Here is a 25,097-nt window from a genome sequence, read left to right on the forward strand (position 1 = left end):
AAGAGATGATGGTGGCCTGGATCCATGTGGTAGCAAGTCTCAGTGACAGATACACAGAGCAGAACGAGTCACATCCCTTAGAAGGTGAACCCTTTGTGGTTTCAGTGCATTGCTATATGGAACAGAACTCTTCATCAGGTCAACTCTGTGAGACCTCTTCTGCCTGTGCGAGATCAGTTCTAATACACGCTGCTGGAGCAATGGCCGTGCCCTTAATAAGCAGAACAATTCTGGCGGTGGCATAGTAAGTCACTAACGACATCAATTTATTCCAGTTCTAGATTATAAAATTGACCTCTTGGCTTCCCAAATAAGCACTTCTGGTTGAATATAAAAACCAATCTCTTCAACTTCAATACTAAGAACAGACAACGGAACTTTTAATGCACTTCTAGTTATGAGTTTTCAAATAAATGAGACAATATTTGCTTTGCTTTCCATTAGTCATGGTTAAGTGCTGAAGGTGTGGGACGAAGGGGAAAGCAAAGCCGCATTAATGATTTTCAGAACTAAGAGTCCTATTTTCCAGACCTGATTTGAAGTGGAAATAAAGAGGAGTGTGATTGAGCACAGTGACCTCGACATGACTTAAAATTTAAAAAGCAAGAGGAATATTGATCTTTTCTCCTTCTACCAAAAACTGCAGAGGGAGTTTTTATTGTTCTGCTTGTTGAGTAAATATTACGGTAGAAAAGCCAGAAAATAGAGCTTCATTGAAGCAAAGCAGGAAAGCCTATTTAGCTACTGTAGACTCAGTTATACCTCTGTATGCTGTAAATTGGTCATAAACTTTGGTGTCCATCATAAATGAGTCAAAGACAGACTCTTCCTCTTGTTCATCATTGTGGCCACCTAAGGAAGGTTAAGTGATATCAACCTCTTTTAAGTTCCTTATTTTTTAACATATAAGATCAAAGACTCCCACATTAAGCTCTCTTGAGGATTATACCAGGTAATACACGCAAAGCACACAGCAGAGAGCCTGCCATACACTGCACACTTAACAAAAAGATATTGTTCTTAAATTTCATGTAGTAAATAAGTCATTGAAGTGGGGGAAATATGTATCAAACTAGTTATGTGGAATCCTGATAGCAAGGCATGATATCTGAATTTTCATCTTTTCACATAGCTAGTGAAATGGTGTGCAAACACAATGGAATTTCCTTTCTGCTTTGTACCAAAAATCAGGCCTGGGATATGCATACTCATAAATTGTGTTACTTACTATTCAGATTTATCAATTACAGTAGAGGTCTGAGATTCAATGTACATTGTTTTGTGACAATATCTATATATTAATGAAACCTAGTAAATACTGTATGAATGAATGAGTGAATAAATGAATGAGGGGCAGCAATAAATAGCAGGAGGATGTGTAGATGTCTGGGCTCATTCTCAGTCCATAAAGCTCAGGGCAGGAGAAGAAAAATTCACTTATAATTTTATACTCCCCCAAAATTATATTTAAATAATAACTGAAGCTAATTCTAATGATATTCTGAATGTCATCTAAAATTACGTAAAAGTCTTCATGATCATGATTAGCATTTCATCTTCCTTTACTAGCTAGTATCCATGCTCATAATATACACTATTGAAATAATATTACATAAAGTTGGATCTCACTGTCCTCTATGCTCGCTTAAAAAAAGTAGGTAACTAAGACAACCCACAGTGTACGCTGTGTATGTTTTCTGGAACAGAAAAGATGATGCCTAAAGTGGGAAACTGAACAGTTGGTATGCTGTTAAAAGGGGCTTTTTTTTACAACTGCAACACTAACTTGATGAGGTAGCTATTATTTTCCACCTCAGCTTGTGTTTATTAAAATGATGTTAAAAAACAATAGAGTAGAGAATATGTTGACAATCAAGCTAAGTGACTATCAACTTAAATTCTTTGATGGAAAGGGCAAAGCAGCGAGAAGGGCTCTTTTTTTGGTACCTGCCAAAATAGAAATACTCAGCATGAAAATCTAAAAAGCCTCCTCCGCACTTAAATAGGCCCTTCTCCCCATCCCCACATAGCCACTCGACATTGAGCCAGGCATGGTGAAGGCACAGGGAACGCCAAGAGGGCACCTTTCTAATATCAATGACATTGGAACTGAGTAGCAGTAATAACCCAGAACGGAATGGAACGAATACGCTCACAGCACCAGCTAAGTTCTGTGTAAGTTCTAGAACTTGCACCGCCTCGGAACGTCCATTAAGGAGACTTTCCGGATGGGTGTGAGGTTCAGTTCGAGTCTTAGAGGATGGGAGAGAGGCAGGTCTGTGGAAGAGAAAGAGGCGCGAGGCTTGGAGTGAGACCAAGCTGTTCATCTCTCTGCTCCACTAATTACAAGCTGCACAGGAAATTAATAAGCACTAGGTTATTTCATTGGATGCTGGAATTCAATGAGGATCTCTCCTGTAAGTCCACTGTGAGATCTGAAGGGGGTCACAGGGCATGACCCATCGCAAGTTCTCAGGGAAGGGTGGGAATTGCTCTTGTTCCTTTTATCCAAACTATTATTACCAGTTAAGTTAGGGCGACAGCACTGACCTCAGGAGATTATCGGATAGGAAAGCTACTAACACAGTAACTAGCTGTTAGGAATTTAATGCAAAATATTTGCTCGCACATGTATTTGGAGATGAGATCAGGTCAGTGTGTTTGCAAAATAGTGCACAGAAAATCTTAGGAAAGCAAAGCGTAGATGTTGGATTCAAGTTCGATGGAACAAAAAAGATGGATGCCGGTTAAACGCTTTGAGATGAGAGGCCTGGAGGCCTTCTGCTTTAGTATTAGATTGGCAATGTGTTTAAACGTTTGTACAACTATATTACAATAATATCATGGCCCCCACATGAGGCGTAGACAAAGATTCTGAATATACCAGGCTGCGCACCGGAGTGTAATGAGGACATTATTTCCTTTGTGTAAGCTTCCCTTCTCTTGCGTGAAAACACCCAGTGCTTTTTGGTTCCCAATTCCATATTTCTAGTGGAAATAATTTATGCTAATACAGGCAGGCAGCACAGAGCACATAAGGAACTAAAATAAATTTGATTCTCAACTGAGAAATGAACTATTGACAATAGCAAGATAGTTTCTTGGAAATGGAGCAGGTCTCATTATTTTTCCACACTATCAACAAGGGATGTGGCTAAAAGGGGCACTTAGGTGACCGAAGTTTTAGTGTTGATCTCCTTCACCTCCACTAAGACAACGATCGCCAGGGTCAGTTAGTCTTCCCAAATTCATTGCTAAAATTTCATGCAGTTGACCCCTGAAGGTACTGTTAGAGCAAGTCTCAAATACCACAAGTCTGTCCCCTCTAGAAGAACATTAAAACTGTCCATTGCAATTCTGTCCTGTGGCTTTGGTTTCAACTGCTCTTATTACTTTCCTGGGTTTGAAGTCACTTGAAATTAAAATAAAGAATTTCAAAAACCCTTGCAAATTACATATTTTGAGACACATTTTATTAATAAAGTTTGAATGCTAGTTGAGCTAAAATAATGTATTATTTAGATAGAAATAAATCTTGACACTGAAGCTCTTTTTTCACTTACATAATCAATTTGCATCCCTATGTCATATTCAACACTTAAAAATGGTTGATTTCAATGAATTAGAACCATTGAAAAATGTGATTCTAAAACTATACTCAATATATAATATAATCATTCTTCAAACCAAGAGATTTAATTTCAAATAGAGGAAAAACATTTCTGTAAACTGTTCTGATGTTTCTGAGTCTGACTTAAGAAGAAATTGGTTCCAACAAGAGTGGCTAAGACTAGGCACACATAATACAGGTATCTCTACCCCACCCAAAGCAGACATTCCTAGTTACTCATGGAATATTTAATCCTGTTGAGCCTGGATCCAGCCACAGAATCTGTTTGAACCCAGCAATCAAATCAATCCCAACAATTCATCCCTTAACTCCTATTGCTAGCCCTTGCCTTTGCAAAAAAATCATCTTTAAATAAGAAAAGAAAAAAACAACAACACACAAATGTTCATTGTAAAAGCGTATGAGTCCTCATCATTCTCAGCACAAGAAAAAAAAAAAAGTTGGACGCCACACATATCATCACACAGGTTTGGAAATGCGGTTTTATGAAGATCATCTTCCAAGTGCTTGTCCAGATTAAGCACACACTATCACTGATCTGTAAAGATGTAACGATGTGACTCCATAATGTTTTATGATACTCATTACACACAACTCAGTGTGCCCCTAGACGGTCTTTGAAGAAAAACTAACGATATTCCCAATTGCGGACTCCATGGCAAGTACACAAGGTGCCAACTCTGCTGTGTGTCTTTGGGTGGAAAATCAGAAATGCTCCGTGTGCCTAATAGCAGCAAACACTTCTGCACGAATGTTCTTCCTGTATCTCTCACAACACCTGTCAGCATTGAGATCTGGACTGAAAGAGACTTCAGAGGGAACGACCCATGCCTAGGAACAACTGAGAGCTATCATCATTACATAACCTGAATTTAAAAAAGAAAGAAAGACCTGACTTCCTTAGAGCAGTTTTAAGTTCACATACACATGTGTGCGCAGCAGGCAAGCCCACGGGGGTGTGTGAAGTTGTCCACATCTCGGGTAGATCTTCAAATATCCATTTATGAATCCCTAAAACCTTTATATGTTACATGACCTAGAAAAGAGGACTTATGGTTGCAGATGAAGTTAAGATTGCTAATTAGCCATCCTTAAAATGGGATTTTCTAGGTGAGTCCTAGGTAACCCAAGGGTCTGAAAAGTTAGAAGCCAGAGACAGAACAGTCACTATTAAAGTGATATAGTTTTGAAGATGAAAAGCAGCAATGAGCAAAAGAATGCAAGTAGTCTTTTAAAAAGCTGCAAAAGTTAAGGAAGTAGGCTGTCCCTTCGAGTCTCCAGAAGGAACACAGCCTGCCACATGCTGGCTTTAGCTCACTGAGACCCATTTCAGACTCCTCATCTCCAGAACTGTGAGATAACACACGGGAACAATTTTTAACATAATTCCCATTGAGTTTGATTTTTCAGCTGTTTTAGACTTAAATAGACATGGTGATTTCAAAACTGCAGTTAGTTTTCTTCTATCACGTCAAGTTTTTCTGTACAGCTTATCTCAATGCAACCACTCTAGACTGGATGGAGCCAGGATCTAGGGAAGCACTAGTGCTCTCCCATTGGCTGAGAGCAAACCTCCCTCAAGTGGGGAGGGGTGGGGGATGACCTTGGAGACCAGCGACAGGTCCATACTTGCCTAGGCTATTCAGTTACACAAGAGACAGTGTGGTGAGAGGTTGTGGGCTGCTCTATATAGTGAATCGTATTCCGAAGTGTAGTCCAAGTTCTTGTCTGTATACAAGGAGTTAGCAGAATTTATTTTTTTATTTACATACGTACTTATTTCCTTTCCTTCAGATCATGTCTGCCTCTGCTATTTCTCATCGTAAGTGCTAAACAACCCCAATTTGTTTTGTTATAACTGTGGCAGTTTCACCATTCCCAGTCAAAGGACAAACATCAGCACATTTGTCAGGCAAGTCTATTTTGCATATTTTAAAGTAAAACTTGGTGATCAAGGTAAGTCTTGGGCTCCTCACAAGGTGTGCAAGCAGTGTGTTGAGAGTTGACAGATGTGGACGAAGGGAACACGTGACTAATTGCCATTTGGTATACCTATGGTTTGGCGAGAGTCCAGAGATCATTCAAGTGACTGTTACTTTTGTATAGTGAAAACGTCAGGATATAACAAGAAAATTAAATGTAAAATAGAGCATCCTAGTCTACCATCAGCTATACTCCCAGTGCCTCATTCAGCTGAAATCCCAGTGCCAATGTTCATTGAACTACCCTCTTTCGAAAAACTGGAGTGTGGTGAAGGACTAAGTGACAGCAACGATGAAGATTTTGAAATTGAAGTTGACTCAGTTTGTAAGGCATTTGATCAGGATGAGTTGAATGATTTGGCACGAGACTTGGGACCATCCCAAAAGGCTTCAGAACTCCTAGCATCAAGACTGCATGAGAAAAACTTGCCTGAAAAAGGAGCGAAGACATCCTACTTTCGATCAAGAGAAAGTGCATTTCTGCAGTACTTTCGAAGTGATGGTGGCTTTGTTTGTTGCCATAACATACAAGGTTCAATGGAGGAATTGGGAATTCCAATCTAGAACGCAACTGATTGGTGACTGTTCATCAATAGCTCAAAGTGGAGCTTGAAGTGTGTCCTCCTCCACAATGGCAATTAATTTGGTGCAGTCCCAATTGGCCGTTCAGTTTGTTTTCATGAAGAATATGAAGACATAAAGAGAATCATTGATCTGTTGCAATATCAAAGCACAATTGGATTATCTGTGTTGACCTTAAAATGGTCTGCTTCCTTCTTAGTCAGCAACGCGGATACACCAAGTATCCCTGTTTTCTGTGTATGTGGGACAGCAGAGCTCGTGAGAAGCATTGGGTGTAGTCGTATTAGCCTCCAAGATCTGACCTCAATCCTGGTGATCCAAACCTTCTCCATGAGCCACTTGTTGACAGAAAGAACTTTATATTCCCACCTCTGCACATAAAACTGGGTCTCATGAAGCAATTTATTAAAGCTTTGCCAACTGAAGGACACTGTTTCAAGTATCTCCTTTTGGCATTTCCTATCCTGTCATTTGAAAAGATAAAATACCTTAATATGTATGTTTGGTAGCAGAACTTTACTACTTGTACACAATTTGACTTACAGTAACAATATATAGCCTTTATATGAATAAAATAACTCTAAATAAACAGTATATTCAGGTAATTTTTTCTTTATGTTCCTTTGTATGTACATTTTGTATAATTTTGGGGGCAAAGGGAGGGTATCCTGTACCTTAAAAGTTGATGTGACAGAAAGTTGGATACAGATGCCAAAAGTTAGTCAAAAACAAGTGTCAGATCTAACTCAACAAAAATTGTGTTCCCCAAAATAATATGTTTGTTTTAGGCTACCAAGTTTGTGGTAGTTTATTACAGCTCAATCAGAAACTGATACATACATAGATATGTTTTTCTAGGAACTGAAAATGTTTTTACCTTTCCTTAAGGCTTCCAGATACTTGGCTAAATTGGGAAATTCTGATTGCTTGCATAAAACCTAGTGCTTTATTGCCTCAATGACTGTTTTTTTCTTAGTAGTACTTAACCTCCTGAAATGAATGTTATCTGTTTGTTTATTGCTGTTGTTACTAATACAATGTAAGTTGTCAGAGGACAGGTTTTTAACTTCCCTTCTTCACTGGTTTCAGTGTCTATAACAGTGCCTATTAAATATAGGGCATTCCATACATGTCTGCTAAGTAAATGGATGAATAAATGAATAAATGACAGGTATTCAGTAGTAATGAGTATGTAAGTAATCAATAACGGCTGTCTTCATTTGCCTCAATAAGTATGTAAGCGAAAATACAGATTTTGATTAATGTTTCCTGATGAATTTCACCTACATTTACACTTCCTTTTATTTTATCTACCTTGCCTCAAGAGTGAATTTGCTTTTCTATTTTTTCAAATATTTAGCATTCATGTGTACCAACCGATGCCTATACAGCCGCTCAGTAGATCTGGGCTGATCACATTTCTCTTGTTACTCCCAACCAATCCCTTATCAATACAGCAGGAAATATGTGCAATCAAGGTTTTATGCTGAAGAAAACAGTGATCATCTAATGAATGAGGATTTTCGACAGCTTTTTTTTTCTTGTGTAATGTCTTCAATCTTAGCAAATTTCTACAACCTCCTACTGCCTTTGACCCATTAGTATTTCCTGGGAGATAATCTCTAAATCCTTGAAATATGCTGCCTGATAAGAATGCTTTTATACGTCTGAGGCTTTAGAGCATGCTGTACCAATTTGACCAGATAAGTTGATCTGAACAATGTGATTTATAACGAATACATGATTTTGTCCTAGGAGGATTAGAGTCTGGGTATCCGAAGTCAGTCATAAGGGTGCTGCATTCACACATGGCTGACGCCCAGTAAATACCCTGGTAACCAAAGCTAGGGTGAGAGTCCCTGGTTGTTACACATCCTTGCTGGGAGAGTTACGTGCAGCCCCATGTTACTCCTCTGAGACGGGAGGCTTTGTGCCTGGTTTCTGCTAGACTTCACCCCATGTGTCTCTTCCCTTTTGCTGGTTCTGATCTATATATTTTCTCTGTAAGAAATCATAATTATTAGAATAGCAGCTTTTCTGAGTCTTGTGAGCTCTTCCAGTGATCCCTGAGCCTGAGGGTGGTCCTGGGAATTCCGGACCTAATTCATGAACTCATTGATCTCTTATGACAACCTTGTGAACTCAGTATATTTTATCCTTATTTTAAAGATGAGGAAACTGAAGCTCAGAGAAAGAAATTATTTGGCTCAAGATAAAACTAATCTAAAGAACACTGAAAAAATAAGATTTATTTATTTTTGAAACTTTAAATATTTTTTGCATTCAATATAACTGTCAAATCGGTAGAGTTGTACATGAGAGAGAAGAGAACTAAAAAGAAATTTATCTTGCTCAGATGAGTTGTTCTAATCAATTTTACTTTTAAGCTGCTATAAAGCTAAAATACATTAATTAATTCATTTATATTATTATGGTGTGTAAAGGAGATAAGTGTCAAAGCCTGCAGCTCAAGAGATCTTTAACAGAATCCTCATAGAGACTATATTTTTAACAATTATGCTGTAAACTATTTAGTCATATGCTCCCTCTGTTACCATGTTGGCAATTCTCAAGTATTAATCAATGTTTGAATGTACATAGCATAATGCATTCTGAATAGTTCAAGTATAAAAGAATTTAACATAAGATTCTTGGAAGGGTTAAAGGAACAGATTTTGGACAGAGTTTTCAAAATTATCACCGGAACAACATGACAGACCTCACCCTCTTATGCCTGAGGACAGATTCTGGAAATGAAGAAGCCACCACCACCTCTGATAGCTGCACCGCATAGACTTGCTTTGATTTGGGAATCAGGAGGCAGCCACCAGCTAAATTAATTCTCATGTCCTAACTCTCAGCGGTCACAGTTAGGGACTTGGTACAAGACATCTGCTTTTTTATCCCCTCTCTCTTTTTTTTCTTTAATGGTTATTCTATTACAGTTGTCCCATTTTTCCCCTTTTGCTCTCCCCTGCCCTGCCCATCCTCCACCCTATTGTTCTTCTATTGCTTCTTCAGGAAAAAAAAAGTTTCCCTGTGTTCAACAGGGAAAAGCTAACAGCAGTAACAGTGGGGCCTCTACTTCATTGTCTTTGACTTCTACTTCCAAATCTCACACAGCGCTTCTAGCCTTCTGGCGTTGGAAGCTAAATCACACCCACCACCTGGTTACGTCAGATGCTCTTCACCTTCTGAGTACAGAGAAGTAAACTAGAGGAAGTGCGAGCAGACACTGAATGAGCCAGTCCAGAGGGGATACTATTATCTCCCCTTCTATACCCTTGAGGAGTAGTCATATTTTACCAGAAAGAGGGGACAGTGCAATTCAAAGGTCAATGTCAATTAATTTACATATGTTTTGACTCTAACTAGAGTCCCCCCCCCCCCCGCCCCTAATCAGGGTTCAGGCAAACTCCCAACTCTCTCCTGATACATTATGAACTATTCTAAACTATTTTCAGGAAATAATCTTCTTTTCTCCCATTAACCCAAATCTTTGCTTTAAATCTCACTTTAAGACCCTCCATGAAAGCTTCCATGGTTCTCTCAAAACACGGTAATATTTTCCTTATCTGAGTCTCTAATTTTTCAGCAGTAAACTGTCACATATTTAATGTCCCTGGCTTGTTCCCTTCAAGAATCGTTTTGAATATGTTCAGCTTGGCCTCCCTATTTAGATGATAAAATAAAAATGCGCCGTGGCACATATGTATTTGCCCTCTCTGATCCCAGAGGGGCAGTTCCTTGGATGTTTATATTAATAAACAGCTTTAATTTGTCTGGATAAAGTAGCACATTGTACAAGTTTTTCTCTTTCTGCCATCCCAATATACAGGTTAAATAATATTCTATGAACACAAGAAATGGCCTTCTGCCAAAGTAGTGCAGAACACTCTCATTTATCTCCATAAGTCTGCTTAACCACTTAGCAACTTTCAACTTCCTAAGAGAAAAACAAATTCAGTTCCTTAACTCAGATTCCTTTATCTCTTGTAAAGCCAAAGAAAATAAACAAATAAGTAAGAGTCTGTGTTTGCTTTGTTATTCACTTTAGTCTCTATTTTCTCTACCCATCAACACTCTTCCTTGTTGCTATTTTTTGGAATAAAATAAATGATGGTGTTCATTAAAATCAGAATATGTGCTAATTGTAGACATTCTGGAAACACAAAAAAGCAAAAATAATAAAATTACCCATAATCTAGAGATAAACCTTTTGAGCATGTAAATAAGTATCTATATTCTTTCCATACTTTATTGTAAAATCAATGATAATTATAAAGTCTATACATTACATATATATTATTTTAAATATATTTTTTCTTAAATACAGAGTTAAATGGGCACTTATAAATATTAAAAAATGTTTAAATCTCAGAAATCATTTTTGAATAAAATACTAAGATATTAACACACTATTATTTACTCACTAACTTTATTTAAGAGAACGCAGAATGATTCTACTGCCATATATTGTGATTGTCATAATTGGTTTAATTTATAGACTGTAACTTCAAATTAAATGTTACTTAGCTCCTACCAAATGTATGGACAAAATAAAAAAGAAATTGTTTCTCTCAAACCAACTATTTTAATTTCATCTACATCTTTTATATTTTATTATGTATTTCAGTAAGAACTACATATATATTCTCACCTGGACACAGTCAACCTGTATTGAATACTCAATAAATGTTACTTATTATTATTATCATTTATTACAAAAATGCTATATGGAACAGATTCCTCAATATTATTAAAAAGCATAGCATCAACACCCTCATTTATGATTTTCTATTACTTCTCAGAGTGTTGGTATAGGTTTACAATACTCATGATTTTTTAAAATGGTTGTATTCTTTTATTCCCTCTACAATTTTAATTTGAACAATCATCACTAAATTACATGATTCCTCATGGAATAGCCATACACCTACTGTGAGATGCAACCAACATCTCATTCTTCTAAGGGAAGGAAAGGTTAGATGTATTAAGAAAGACCTAAATTCCTATTTTCTTAAAAGTCAGTTTACTACAGTTAAAAGCCTAATCCTTCTTTTCCAAAGTACTTTCCACTAAACAAAGACAGAGCCTACAAATTATGGTTAAATCCAAAATTGAGATTTGGATCATGGCATATGTGGGAAGAAAGTGAATACAATAAATTTTATACACTGACAAACAGGCCAGGTGGAATAAAAAGAGGACAAGGAGAGATTTTGATTGCTAGTATTGTCATCGAGGGAGCACCAACTGATGCATCCCAGGGTGGACCAGTTGTCTGAAAAATCATTGCTAAATATCAAACGTTGGGAATAGGTTGCAGGGAGGAGATTTTTTAAAAATTCCACCCACCCTTTATGAAAACATCATTTTCCTTTGTTTTATTTATCTTATTTTCCAAGTAAAGTTACCTATAAAACTTCAAGCCTCTTCTAGTTTTACAAAAGAAAGAAATATTTCACTTTTTCTGGTATGAAAGTTAGCAACTCTTTAGCCAGCAGATAAAGAGAAAGAGCTTTGATTCTCTTGATCAGAGGATTATCTAAGGCACTTCTGTGTTCTGTGAATCTGGAAAGAGCAGACAAGGTGACATCACTGAAGAGGAAACAAACAATCTCTGAAGGATTATTCTCAACAGATGAAACTGAAAGCAGCAGACAGCAAATACCCCACCCCATTTTTACACCCACGAGTGTATACGGCATGCACGCGCCTGTGGCAACTGGGAAAGAACAGAGTATTTGATTGTTTCTCCTCTAACACACGCCGCAGAGAGAAGGGAAAGGTGAACGAGAAATGGGGGAAGAAACGCAGATTTTAGGTGTCTTTGGAACTACTGTTTTTAGCTTCATTGTTTTACTTGACGTTTCGGTTAAATTTAAATATCAAATAAAAAATAAATTTTATATTCTAATTTTAAAGTGATTATGCATTGGGATAATTTTTAGAATTATTAATTACTTCTTTTGACTGGGTAATACAGAGATATCTTACATGGAACTACATGACTTCACAATTTATTATATCTAAGTATTAATATTATATCATATTACTTACTCAAATAAGAAAATTAAGGTACAAATAAATTACATTTTTCACCCAAAATCACACACCTACTAAGGGCTACTGTCAGTATTCGTGACAAATATGTTGGTATAAACTGATGTCAGGCTGATAATACACCCGAATGTCTGCCAGAAACGCATACAAATCCTTTTTGGAGGAATATGCTATCAGACAAGGGGCATAAAATAGTAACTCGGCAAAACAGGCTGAACAGGAAAGGAAAATGATCAGAATAGAGAACCCACAGAATATTTAAATCAAAATAACATAAACTAAAATATAAATTCTTCCATTTCCTCTCTTTCCACACTTTGCATTCAAAACAGAATTGCCATCCTGTGGAAATGAAAGTAAAATTTCCATAGTTTGTAAATAGCCTCTTGGATATCCTGATATTCTTGACAAAATAGGCATACGGAGGCATCTGTTGTTGTTACTCACGTAGCATTCCATGGTAAGCTCGTGAATTAGCAGGGGTGTTTAGGACAGGAAACTGCAGCATTAAACGAAAACATCAGAAAACATGAAGCTGCATCAGACCCACTGCCTGAAGTATTTGCAGGGAGAAGGGGGCTGCGTGTGTTACTGACTAAAACTGGACACGAGGCTGAGAGCTTAACTTTTCTATTTTATATTAAAAACCATATTGTATGCCATTGAGAATTTAAGAAGCTTAAATTTAATGTGTTTGAGGAAGATGGAAGGATACAACGTTTCAATACCTAACACACTGCAGAAACCTGGAATGGGTTAAAATTACACATTACTCTTACCATCTGCTCTGTTTACATAACATCAGTCCATAGCATACATCCATCAAGTGACGTATTTGTTTTTTTCATATTTGAAACTGCCTCCCTACCCACAGTGAGTTCTGAAAGGCAAACAGAGAGTATTTATTTTCTCTTTTAATCTTAGTACAATTGTAACTGTAACTGAGTTGTGTTTAAAAAACATTTTAAAGAATTCTTTACTAACGCTAAGCCATCATATGATTACACCAGGTTTCTTTGTTATGAACAACCCTATGGGGAGCCCCGCATGGTAAGGAAATGAAACCTAGGACAATGGCCAGGTGACTGAGCTTAGACGTGGCTCTTCCGGATCCTTCAGAGAGAGGCTCGTGAGGGATGCTGAGCCAGAAGTACTCAGCTAACCTTATCCCAGACTCCTGAGCCGAAGGAACTGCGTGAAATCATGCTTGTGCTGTTTTCATCTACTAAATTTGGGATAATGTATTACACACCAATAAATAATGAATACACCAAACCTTCTCAATTTACATAACCAGAAGAGACTACAAAAAAAAAAAAAGTAAGACTTTTATCCACACACTTATTTCTACTTATCGTTCCTATGAATGTTTTCAAGATGGGTTTGAGAATCAGCCTCCCAAATTGTCATTGTATCTGTAAGTACGGTTGCTTCCTGAGCAAAAGGCAAGCGTTTGCTAATTGGGTGGCATGATCCCTTGGGTAGGACACATTCTAGCAGAAGTTTCTGCGCTATGTGCCGAACAGTTCTGTGCTTCTGTTTGGCCCTTGGGGGAACTGGTGACTGACTGACTGACTGGCAGGAATGAGGGGATGTTCTCTCAACTCGCTGTTGCCATGCGACACAGAGCATGGGTTTTATCTTTTATTGCCATATTTTTGTTCATTAACTTTCGATGGCATACTAAGTTCAGTAGAAATCAGAAACCCTTAGATGTGTTTGTCTTCTTTTCTTGACAAGCGATAACTGGGGGTTCACGCAAAGTGACCCATTTAAGTCAGCCCCTATTGGATAATAAGGTGATTTCAGTGTTGTTTTTTTTTTTTTTTTTTTTTGGAAACAGGTTGTTGGTTCCTAACCCGCAGGTATTTGCACTGTGACTTGGTTGACAGCGTCCTTCCATTTCTTTTCTCCCCTCTCTCTTTCCCTTGTTTCCAAGCACAACTCATACTAGGACACATTGAATAGTTTATAAATAGTTCTGTTATGTTTAGAGGGTCTTAGAATAAGGTGAGGTCTTTTTTTCTTCCTTTCACTTTAAATGGGAGGAGAGAAAATTACCATTATGCCGCATTCATATCTATTAGAACAGAAAATCTAAACTAAATTATCTTTCTGGAAGATAGTTCAACAGAATTTTCATGTTCTGTGAGCAGCATTTGTAAAGATGTGGTCATTATGTTTCCGGGGACAGAGGAATGGGAGCACTCTCTGTAAGTTGTTTACACCAGGAAAGCATCTCTTTAATTAAGCACTCTGCCACCTCTTTAAGAAGGAAAATAGATTGTGAGATGTTTATTGATTTCTGTTCTTATTTGTGCTCTTGGTTTTTGCACTATCCTTTTGACAGCAACATTTTACCTTGTGTTTTGAGTCTTTCTCCACATTTTTTTTGTGCCATTTAAGTTCAGAATAGACACAAGATGACCTTATAAATCACTTAACTTTTTTTTTTTGCCTAATATTTTTCCTAGCTGTATTAGCTTATGTTATACTAAAAGGCTTTCACAAGTTTAGATGAGGAATTACCTGTTTAATCTGACTTTCAGAAAGGGGCAATTGTTCTATATTTTAGAAACATGAAATGGGGCCCTTTCAAATATATATATATAATTATACAACTATTTTACTATTGCATTTTATTATTAAAGAATAAACTTTACACCACTAGGGTAAACATCTTTCTCTCCTCTTGATTCCTGAACTCTCTTGGGAAACAATCTATCTTTATTCCTATTGCATACAGCATTTCTGATGGAAAGTTGGCAGGTGGATGTCAAAAAACTTCAAGCATTCTGATACAGAACAGATTTGCTCCTCCTTTCAAAGCAATCCCGCGAAATGAAAATCGGGAGCAGAGGGAGATAAGGCTCCCGATCAGTGTATTGGCAGTTTTCATTCCACACTTGTCCTGGTCCAATCCTCTTCCAGATCAAATAAAACTGACCATGACTAAGCACATATTAATAGTCAAATCTATTCTATAAGGAGTTATAGATAATTCCATAAATCTGTTCCAAATCTATTCTTCATGTCCTGAGAAACAATGTATGGATACATTTGGCATATTCTATGTGTTAAACGACCATACTAACATTAATAGAAGAAGAATCCCAAATACCAAGAAAGTGCTATCTTTCCCTTCTTCTCAAACTGTCTGTGGTAAAGGATCCATGGTTTTTTTTTCTTGTTTATCTTTAATAGCTAATTCATTTTGTATGCCTTGAACTAAGAAATATATTTTTTAAAGAATGAAGTAAAACAACATGCAAATAAAAACAAGCAAACAAAAAATACAACCCTGTCACGGCAATGTCAATTTTATCTTCAAGTTTCTAAACACTGCCTCTCAATTTTTACATTCATGGCCAAAAGTTAGAGCGGCATCGGTCACAGGAGACGGTCTGAACAGCATGGCTATAACTGATTTAAAATAATGATGCAGCTGAAGCTCCACATAATTGTTTAACAAGAATACTTTTTCTCTAACTGTATCACATCCCAATATACTTCAGCACCACGTACACCCATGAGCACCATCAGCTTACTATGGTAGGAAAAATGAGGATTTTTTTAGGGTTGTGTGTGCAGTTTGAAAACGCTCCCCATATAATTCTGATGGATTTCTCCTTGCTCTCACTTAGAATCACTGTAGTAAGGAATTTAGTAAGGAACCAATTTATCATTCACAAATAAGTACTGAGCTTCTAATCTGTAAGAGGTCTTACGTTATACACTTAAAAATACAAAGATATATGAGGCAGATACTGAGTGCGACATTAATGAGAGAGTGATATCATGGAAAGATAACTAATAATATAACAATGTATGAAAAGGGAGTTTATATATCCATATACAGTTTGAGTAGCCACATAATTGTAAATTTATAATAGTGGTATTTATAATTATAATAGCTAGAATGCACTAATGGCCTTTTTAACATCAAAAACTATTCTAAGCATGTGAAATATTACTTATTTAATCCTCAAAAATCCTGATTCGTTGTGCACCCTAATTTTTAATTTTAGAAATGAGAAAACTGAAGAAACTAAAAGGTTACATTGTCCAAGGACACAGAACTAGTGAGCAGAAAAGAAAGAATCCAGACCCAGCGCCTAAACTTTTAACCCTCACATTGTTATACACATTGTAAAGTATCAGAATAAAATATTGTTTATGCTACCATCCATACTCTAGCCCAGTTGCTTATTGAATCTAATGATTTTCTGTTATCATTATCATTTCTATGTCTCTGAGTGGATAACCTGGAGACATAAATAGAACCAGACTTTGCAGAGCAGAGGGCAACAAGCCAAAGAAATTTTGATTAGGAAACAAGAGCCACGGCAGAAAAATCACATCACAGAAGAGCACATGGCCCATCTAGTTGTCATTTGATAAAGTGATTTTTTTCCCTCTGGGGATGGTCAGAGTTGATGAGGCATCCCCAGTCAGCTGTCTGGAACTTCGTTCTGATAAGCAGTCTTTGCTGTGCTGAGAAGCAAATCCTATTTTCCTTTCCATGCCATTGGATCTTCACGACTGAGCACATATCCTACAGCAGTTTATTTTCTTATTTATTTTGTACCCAGTTCTTCACAGATGCAGAGAAAGGTTATCAGTGGGAGGGATCCAAGCAGCAGCCATGATGTAAAGTCTGGGTAGTGACACTGAAATATTTCTAATTAAAGATAGATAAAGCACATGGAAACGATCTTCCCACTTCATTCATTTATCTCATGGTTTATTCTCATTAGTGGTCACATGGAGCCCATACGGTTGAAGCCTCATCTGACATGCACAAAGACACTCTGGACCTCTTGCCGTAACAACTGTTTCCCTGCACTAGTCTGTCTACATTATGTCAACATTAAATAAGCATTATGTCCAGAATAAAGAGCAGAGCAACAGCTGCTCTTTATCTCAAATGCCACCGATTCTTTGTTTGCTTTGGAAGGAAATGTCATTTGAGGGGGGAAAAGGATGCTAGTATTCAAATTGGATGTGACTAAGTTACAAAACACTTCTATTTCTTGCCTGAAGAAACTTGGACTTGGTAACCATAATTGATATCCTGAGGGTGCTCCCCCACACTCAGGAAGCATGGGTTCGCATTGGATCCACCACTTACTAGCTCTGCAATCCTGGCCTAACCCTGTTAATTTCCCAGCCTTCACTTCTTTACTGTCTATAATAGCACTTCTCCGCTCTACCTCACCAGGTTTCTGTAAGGGTTAAATGATAATATGTTTATAAATTCTAATAATAGGAAATGAAAAGTCACTATATAATTGTTGGTTCGTGTTATTTTGTTCAAGAAAGCTATTCATATGCAAACTTAATCCTAGTTTTACAATGGGCCCTAATGATTGTGCTTGCTGTCAATGCAGATTACATTAACATCTTTCTGCTATGATTTTACTCTAACACTGAGACCCTCCTCATGGCTTCAGGTATAATTTTTAGAAGAAGCCAACTAAAAGTGAATGTGATTTCATATAGAGGTTTGAATTCTTTTTACTGATGATGCACAATTAAAACATTTTGTTCTGGAAGATAGTCATTGAAGGCATCGGGTAAATGAGGGCAAAAATGGGAAACTCCATAAATGAAGATAAATGAGCTGATATAAATGATTGCACGCTGCAGGAGAAAGAGTATGAGCTTTAGGGTTGAATAGAAGCCAATTCAAATCTTGCTCCAGCTAATTGATACCTGTGGGAATGCAGGCAAGACAAATTGGCCCTCTGTTTCCTCATCGGTTAAGTGGAGATGATAGATATGCCTAGCATCTATTGCGTGTTCACTATGTACAAAGTACTATATTAAAAATACACTATTTACTTTTTAGCAAAACACAATAAAGCAAATCCAATATTTCTTAAGTTTATCAAGAATTTGACTATTCTGGAATTTCCATTTTTAAAAAGTGTTGCTTGAAAGACATTCCATTAACTTGTTGATTTCTGTAGACATTTTTCCGAAGAAGATAGACAAATGGCCAGTAGCACGTAAAAAGTGCTCAACATCATTAGCTATCTGGGAAAGAGAAATCAAATCACAATGAGATCGCTTTGTACCCATGAAGATGGCTATAATAAAAAAAGACAGACAATGGTAAGTGTTGCTGAGAATGTGGAGAAATTGGAACCATCACAGACTATGGGAGGGAATGTAAAATGTCATAGTCACTTTATAAAGTCTGGCAGTGCCATAAAGTGTTAACCAGAGAGTTACCATTTGACCCAGCAATTTCACTCCGAGGTATATACACCCAATAGAAATAAGAGCATGTGTTCATTCAAAAACTTGAATATGAATTTTTATAACAGCATTATTCATAACAGACAAAAAGTAGACACAGCCCAAATGTCTGTCAGTTAATGAACGGTTTTAAAAAAGTGGCGTTCCCATATAATGGAATGTTACTAAGTGATAAAAATAAGTGAAGTACTAATTCATACTGAAACATATGTTTACATTGAAAATATTATCTTACATGAATGAAACCAGTTACAAAGGACCACATATTATGGGCTATCATTATATAAAATGTCTAAAATAGGCAAATCTATAGAGACAAATGTAGATTAGCATCCAATAGTTTCCTATGGCTGGAGGAGATAAAATGATTCATCAGTCTTGTTTCATTATAGTTTTCTTAATTTCCTTCCTTTGTCCTCCCTCTGCTCCCATAGTCATTCCCCACACCATTGTCCATGTCTATGGGCCATTCGTACATGTTATCTGACTAATTCCTTCCCCTTCTTTCTACCATTACCTCCTCCCTCCTTTCTTCTGGCAGCTGTCAGTCTGTTCCATGTGTCCCTGTCTCTGGTCTGTCTTGCTCATTAATTAATTTTGTTCATTAGATTCCTCTTATAAATGAGATCATATGGTATTTGTCTTTCACTGCCTGGCTTATTTCACTTAGCATAATAGCCTCCAGTCTCATCCATGCTGTCACAAAAGGTAGGCAATTCTTTCTTTTTTTCTGCTGCATAGTATTCCATTGTGTAAATGTACCACAGTTTTTTAACCCATTAATCTACTTATGGGCACTTAGGCTGTTTCCAACACTTGGCTATTGTAAAACACACACACACACACACACACACAAATAATGTGTACACTATCTAGAATGAATCTTATAAGGATATATGGACACAAAAAGGGTAAAATTGAGATGATTTAAATTTTTTTCTTTCTGTTTTTCTCTGTGTCTTGCAAATTGTCTATTGTATGTATTGCTTTTATAATCAGAACCTAAATGGTATTTAAATGTTTTTATGATGCTCCGCTAACATTCAGATATGTAATAAAAATCTATCCATTTAAAAACAAAAACAAAATTAAAAAAACAAAACAAAGACTGGGGGATGATGGGAAATGGATAAAGAGTTTCTTTTGTAGTAATAAAAATATCCTAGAATTGATTGTGGGAATAGATATAGAAGTATGCTCATTGGATTAGAAAAGTCATGGATTATATACTTTAAATGGGTGAGTTACATAGATATGTGAATCATATACCAAGAAAGGCATTAAACAATATTCAAGGAGGGGAAATGCTATACAATGGTAAGAAGAAAGAATTAAAAGCCAGAATCATGAACTGACATTATAAGGCCCACCAAAGTATCAGAAAATGATATAAACTACAGGAATTCAGGCTTCAACAGGCAAATGAAAGTAAGAAAGTGGCCTCAGGCACCTGCTTAATGGGGAGCAGTTTCTGAGATCACTGCCTGAATTGAGAACAGAAGTACCCTCCATTCTATGAAAGTCTAGAAAGTTTCTAACCTACCATGTGACCTACTCTGGGGAATGTCTGTTAGGTCTAGTTTGTGTATAATGTCATACAAATCCTCTATTTTATCACTGGACTTTTGTCTAGATATGTTATCCATTATTGATAGTGGGATATTTAAATCACTGACCTTTATTGTTAAATTGTCTATTTCTCTTCTTAAATCTCTTTGCCTTCGGCATGTGTATTTTGAGGCTCCATTGTCTATTGCATAAATGGTTATGCTTGTTATAGCCTGCTGATAGATTGACCCGTTTTTGATTAGAAAATATAACTTTATCTCCAGTAACCTTTTTAAAAAATTGTAGTCAGTTTTGCCTGATGTTAGCATAGCCCCTCCATATTCTTATGATTGCAATTCACATGATTACTTTTTCCATCCTTTACATTCAAGTATTTATATTTATGAATCTAAAGTGTGGTTCTAGGGAACACACAGTTGGAATTAATCTGTTTTCTCTTAATCCACTGTGATAATCTCTGCCTTTTGATTAGATTCTTTAATTCATTAACATTTAATGCTGTTACTTATATAGTTGAATTTTTATTAGCATTTTACTTTTTTAAATGTTTCATGGCTTGTTTCTTTCTCTGTTTTCATTTATTACTTTATTTTGCATTATATGAATATTCTCCAATGTAACATTTTAATTTCCTTAATGATATTTTTACTTCTTTTTAGATATTTTCTAGTGCTTATCATACACAACTTATTTTATCATAATCTACTTCAGATGTATACTAACAATTCTCATGAAATACAGAAGCATCACTCCTATTCTGCTCTACTTCCTCTTCCCCATTTTTTGCTATCATTATTAAACACATTATGTCTAATTATATTACAAAATCAACATATATTGTTATATTTATTATATATACTAAAGAAGATGAGAAAAGAAAGAAGAGCAAGCATATACTTTTACAGTTTGATACATATATATACATATTTTTAATTTTAAGATTTGTTTTTAGATCAGTTTTAGGTTTACAACAAAGCTGAGAAGGAGACAGAGATTTCCAATATACTTCTTGCCTCCACATGTACATACCCTCCTTCATTATCAACATAACTCACCAGAATGGTCTGTATTTTTATCAATATATACACATCATAATCAAGTTCATAGTTTACCTTATGGTTCACTCTTAGTGTTGTACATTCTATGGGTTTGGACAAAAATATAATGGCATATATTCGTCATTAAGTATCACACAGAGTGAATTTACAAGGAGCTACAAATACCATATGATCTCACCTAATACAGGAACCTAATAAACAAAACAAACAAATGAGCAAAATAGAACCAGAAGCATGGAAACAGGGGCAGACTGATAGTGACCAGAGGGGCGGCGGGGAAGAAGGGGAAGGGTTTTGTCAAGGAACTAGTACAAATGACCCATGGACATGGACAACAGGTTGGGGACTGACTGTGGGAGAGGGGGTGGGGTGGGCAGGGTGGGGGAGAGCGGGGAAAAATGGGACAACTGTAATAGAACAATAAACAAACAAACAAATAAACTATTATCTTTAAGATTGCTAATGGGCTTTAATTTTCCAATATTTGCTTCAGAAAAAGTCAATTCACATTGTGAGAGCTTTGTAGTTTCTTCTCTTATTGATTGTCTTTCCTCCTGAACAAACTGTCTGAGACACTGTACTGGGCTCTGGGAGGAACATTAAGTTCTGGTTTTCTTGGCTTGAATCTTCCTGCAAGGAACCTTGGCCTTAAGACTGAGTTGAGGCAAGAGTGGCCGGGCTTCAGTAGGCTGGATGGAGGAAGGGAGTTGCATTCCTCATGAATTTAGACTCTTCATCTCAGAGTTGGAAAAGACAAAAAGTGCTGGCAACCTTCCCCTCCCATATGGTATTGCCTTGATCGGGAGCTGAGGGGAGATGAATCCCCATCTTCATGGTTTTGGAATCAGAGAGTTCCAGCTTTAATATTCAGTCCCCCACATGATAGCTATAAGATCTTAAGAAGTGTGATTGACTTTACTAAGCCTCAGATTCCACATCTTTAAAATAAAGATAATACTATTTACACTGCAGGACCATTGTGAACAATAGAATTGATACATGGATACAGCACTTTGGCCATATCTGCCTTACAGTAGAGATTCTATAATACGCCTATTCAATGATCCCTTGAATAATAATTAAAATCATTTGTAATGAAAGCTAGGAGATATACTGTTTTATTTTAATGCCCCAAACCTCACAACCTGATCATTTTACATATGCTAACTTAATGGTGAAAGATAACAGGTCTGAGTGATCCACATACACATTCACCATCTATCCATCCATGCATGCAGCTACCCATCTATGCAATACTCATTCATTCACTAGAAATATGTATAAAGTATAAGCAGTGTGTCAAGTACTGTACTAGGACAATCTTATTTAGCACAAAAATAAATGCCAGTCATTATTTATTATAGAAATCTGAGGAAAATGTGTTTAAAAAGGAAAGAAAAGAAAAGAAAAGAAAAGAAAAAAGTGTGGTGATTGAGGTAGAATGGCAGCAGTGAGAAAAGAGTGGGTAGACAGGTGTGATTTAGATTTGTGTTAATGACATCTGAACCTATATATAAAAATAAAACCTTTTCCAGAAAAACATAGGAAGTAAGAGTGTCCTTGACATATTAAGGTACCAACAGAGAAGCTGGTTCCAAAAGCCCCCAGAGCTTAGCTCATTAGAGGAATTTAAAAAAGGCTGATAGAGTTGTATTGTATGACAGGTATAAATTATCTCAATAAACTTTCCCACTGAGCCTGAGGCTGCCTCACAAATGTTCTCAACTAGCAATCCACTATCAATAGAATTACATGGGCACACAAGATGGAACCTACTCAAGTTCTTATTTCCTATGTTTTTTTTTTCTAATTTCTTAAAGAATTGTTATCATGTGATGAAATGGAGGTAGACAACATTATATTAACCCAGAACTAACATAAGGATACCACTATAATGCAGGCAATACTAATAAATTTTGTGAAATGTGTGAGTCAGTGAAATGAACAAAGTGAAATTGGGACAGAAGGCCAACTATTTAAATGAAAAAAACTGGAGAGCCATATATAAAGAACTGAGCATAAACATCAATGAATATAAAATGCTATTTGTAAAGCCAAAGGATGACATGTTCCTGGACTGAGACCACCATTAATACAACTTGTATTTACCATAATAAACAATAATACACATACTCTGCTTCATGTTGGGGACAAGCCATGTTTCTTCCTATGTCTAAATCCCATTTAATAATTTCTTAGAATATTAAATCACCACTGTTAGTACCCATTTGGTCATAATTTCAAATTGTAGAGAGCAATAATTTAGTTTGATTCAATCAGCACATATTCAAGTACTAAACATGATTCTAGCATTTTGCTTTATTTTTTCACTTATAAATTTTGTACCTTTGATGTGCAAGATGATCTGCTTACAACTGGGAATGCAGATATAAACACGAATCAACCTCCCCTCAGAGTCATTAGGGGAGGTCAACAGGAGTATTTGCAATGGAGAGTTTGAGATTTGATATTATGAAGACGTGGACTGAATATGGTAGGAGGGAAGTCACAGGAGGCTTCTCAGAAAAACAGGGACTTCACTGGGGTCTCAAAAATGCATGCAAGTTTAAAGGTGGTTGTGCGAATACATTATAGTGATTTTCAGCCTTTAACCTAGACCCTGAGGACAAACAAGACTTTATTATATGCTAAATACTGAAACATGTTGTGTCATTTACTACATGTTATTAGAGGTCAACAAAGTCAAAAGTGTGAGCCCTTTGTACTGAAGAAAGCTCCTAAAAGAAGCAAATTTGATCTGTGTCTTGGAAGATGTGTGAGGACACAGAGAACATATCACAACCCCTGATTGTTACATAACTTATGGAAAAAGGAAGAATGATTCACGGTCATGGAACAGAGACGGCTTGAGCCCACATGCTCCTCCTGTTTCCTCCTGTGATTACAAATGAGCTGTCCGTATTCTCCTGAACGTTAACCCTGCCTTATGCACTTGATCTTATTCTTTTGTCTCTCCAGGGACAAAGATACAACAGTTTCTTTGAATCATTCTGATGCAATTTCTACTCTCTCTCTTCTGAACACATTCCTCAGCTTACACATAACTGTAATTTCTTCTTCCATGTAAGCAAATCCTATCCTGACCTCATTTTGCCTCCCAAGTAACACCAGGGTTATATTCTCAATGACATCGAAACTCTCCGAAGGTTCTATATGCTCCCTTTTCCCAATGTCTCTCTATCTATTCTCTACTGATACCCTCCAATCAGTTTGTTGTCCTCAACCCTTCGTTACAAGTGACTCATGACATTCATTTTATTTTATCAATTAGAATATTTCATCTTTAAACCTCATCATTGTTGAACTTTCTGCACATGTAGCATTTCATCCACCATCACTGAATACTTTCTTCACTTGGTTTTCAGAACACTGCACACACCTTCAATTGGATAAGAGCATGATTGAATTTTTGAAAATGATGATGTTTTATCCATCCTGGATTGAAAGACTTACCAAATAACACTGCTTGGGCCTTATCATAAAAACTTAAGAAAACAGGACAGACTTGATATAAAATAAAACCTTTTTCACATTTCCCTCAATCCCCTGAGGCACAGCAAATAGTCTATTAAAATTTCTTAATACATATCTAATTAATGAGGCTTGATACTTGAACATCTGCATTTTGTTCTTCATTTATTTTCCTTCTCCAACAAAATCTTCTGAACAAATTGTATATACGAGATAGTGCAATTATTAGAAAAGGGCCCTGAACATCTTCAGAGAAGACATCAGGAGATATGGTTGGCTTAAGATTAAACCCCTTTTTTTTTTACTTTACTTACTTTCCTTTCTTTTTTTTTTTCACTGCAAGTCAAAGTGCAATACCCATAAATTAAAGTATAAAACAAAGGAAAGAGCCAAAGATATGACAAAGACTATAGCACATGGCTTTGCAGGCCATTTACTGAATGCCAGCTCTGA

This window comes from Furipterus horrens, unplaced genomic scaffold, assembly GCF_987537825.1.
Source record: "Furipterus horrens unplaced genomic scaffold, mFurHor1.1.pri manual_scaffold_10, whole genome shotgun sequence".
Lineage (NCBI taxonomy): Eukaryota > Metazoa > Chordata > Mammalia > Chiroptera > Furipteridae > Furipterus > Furipterus horrens.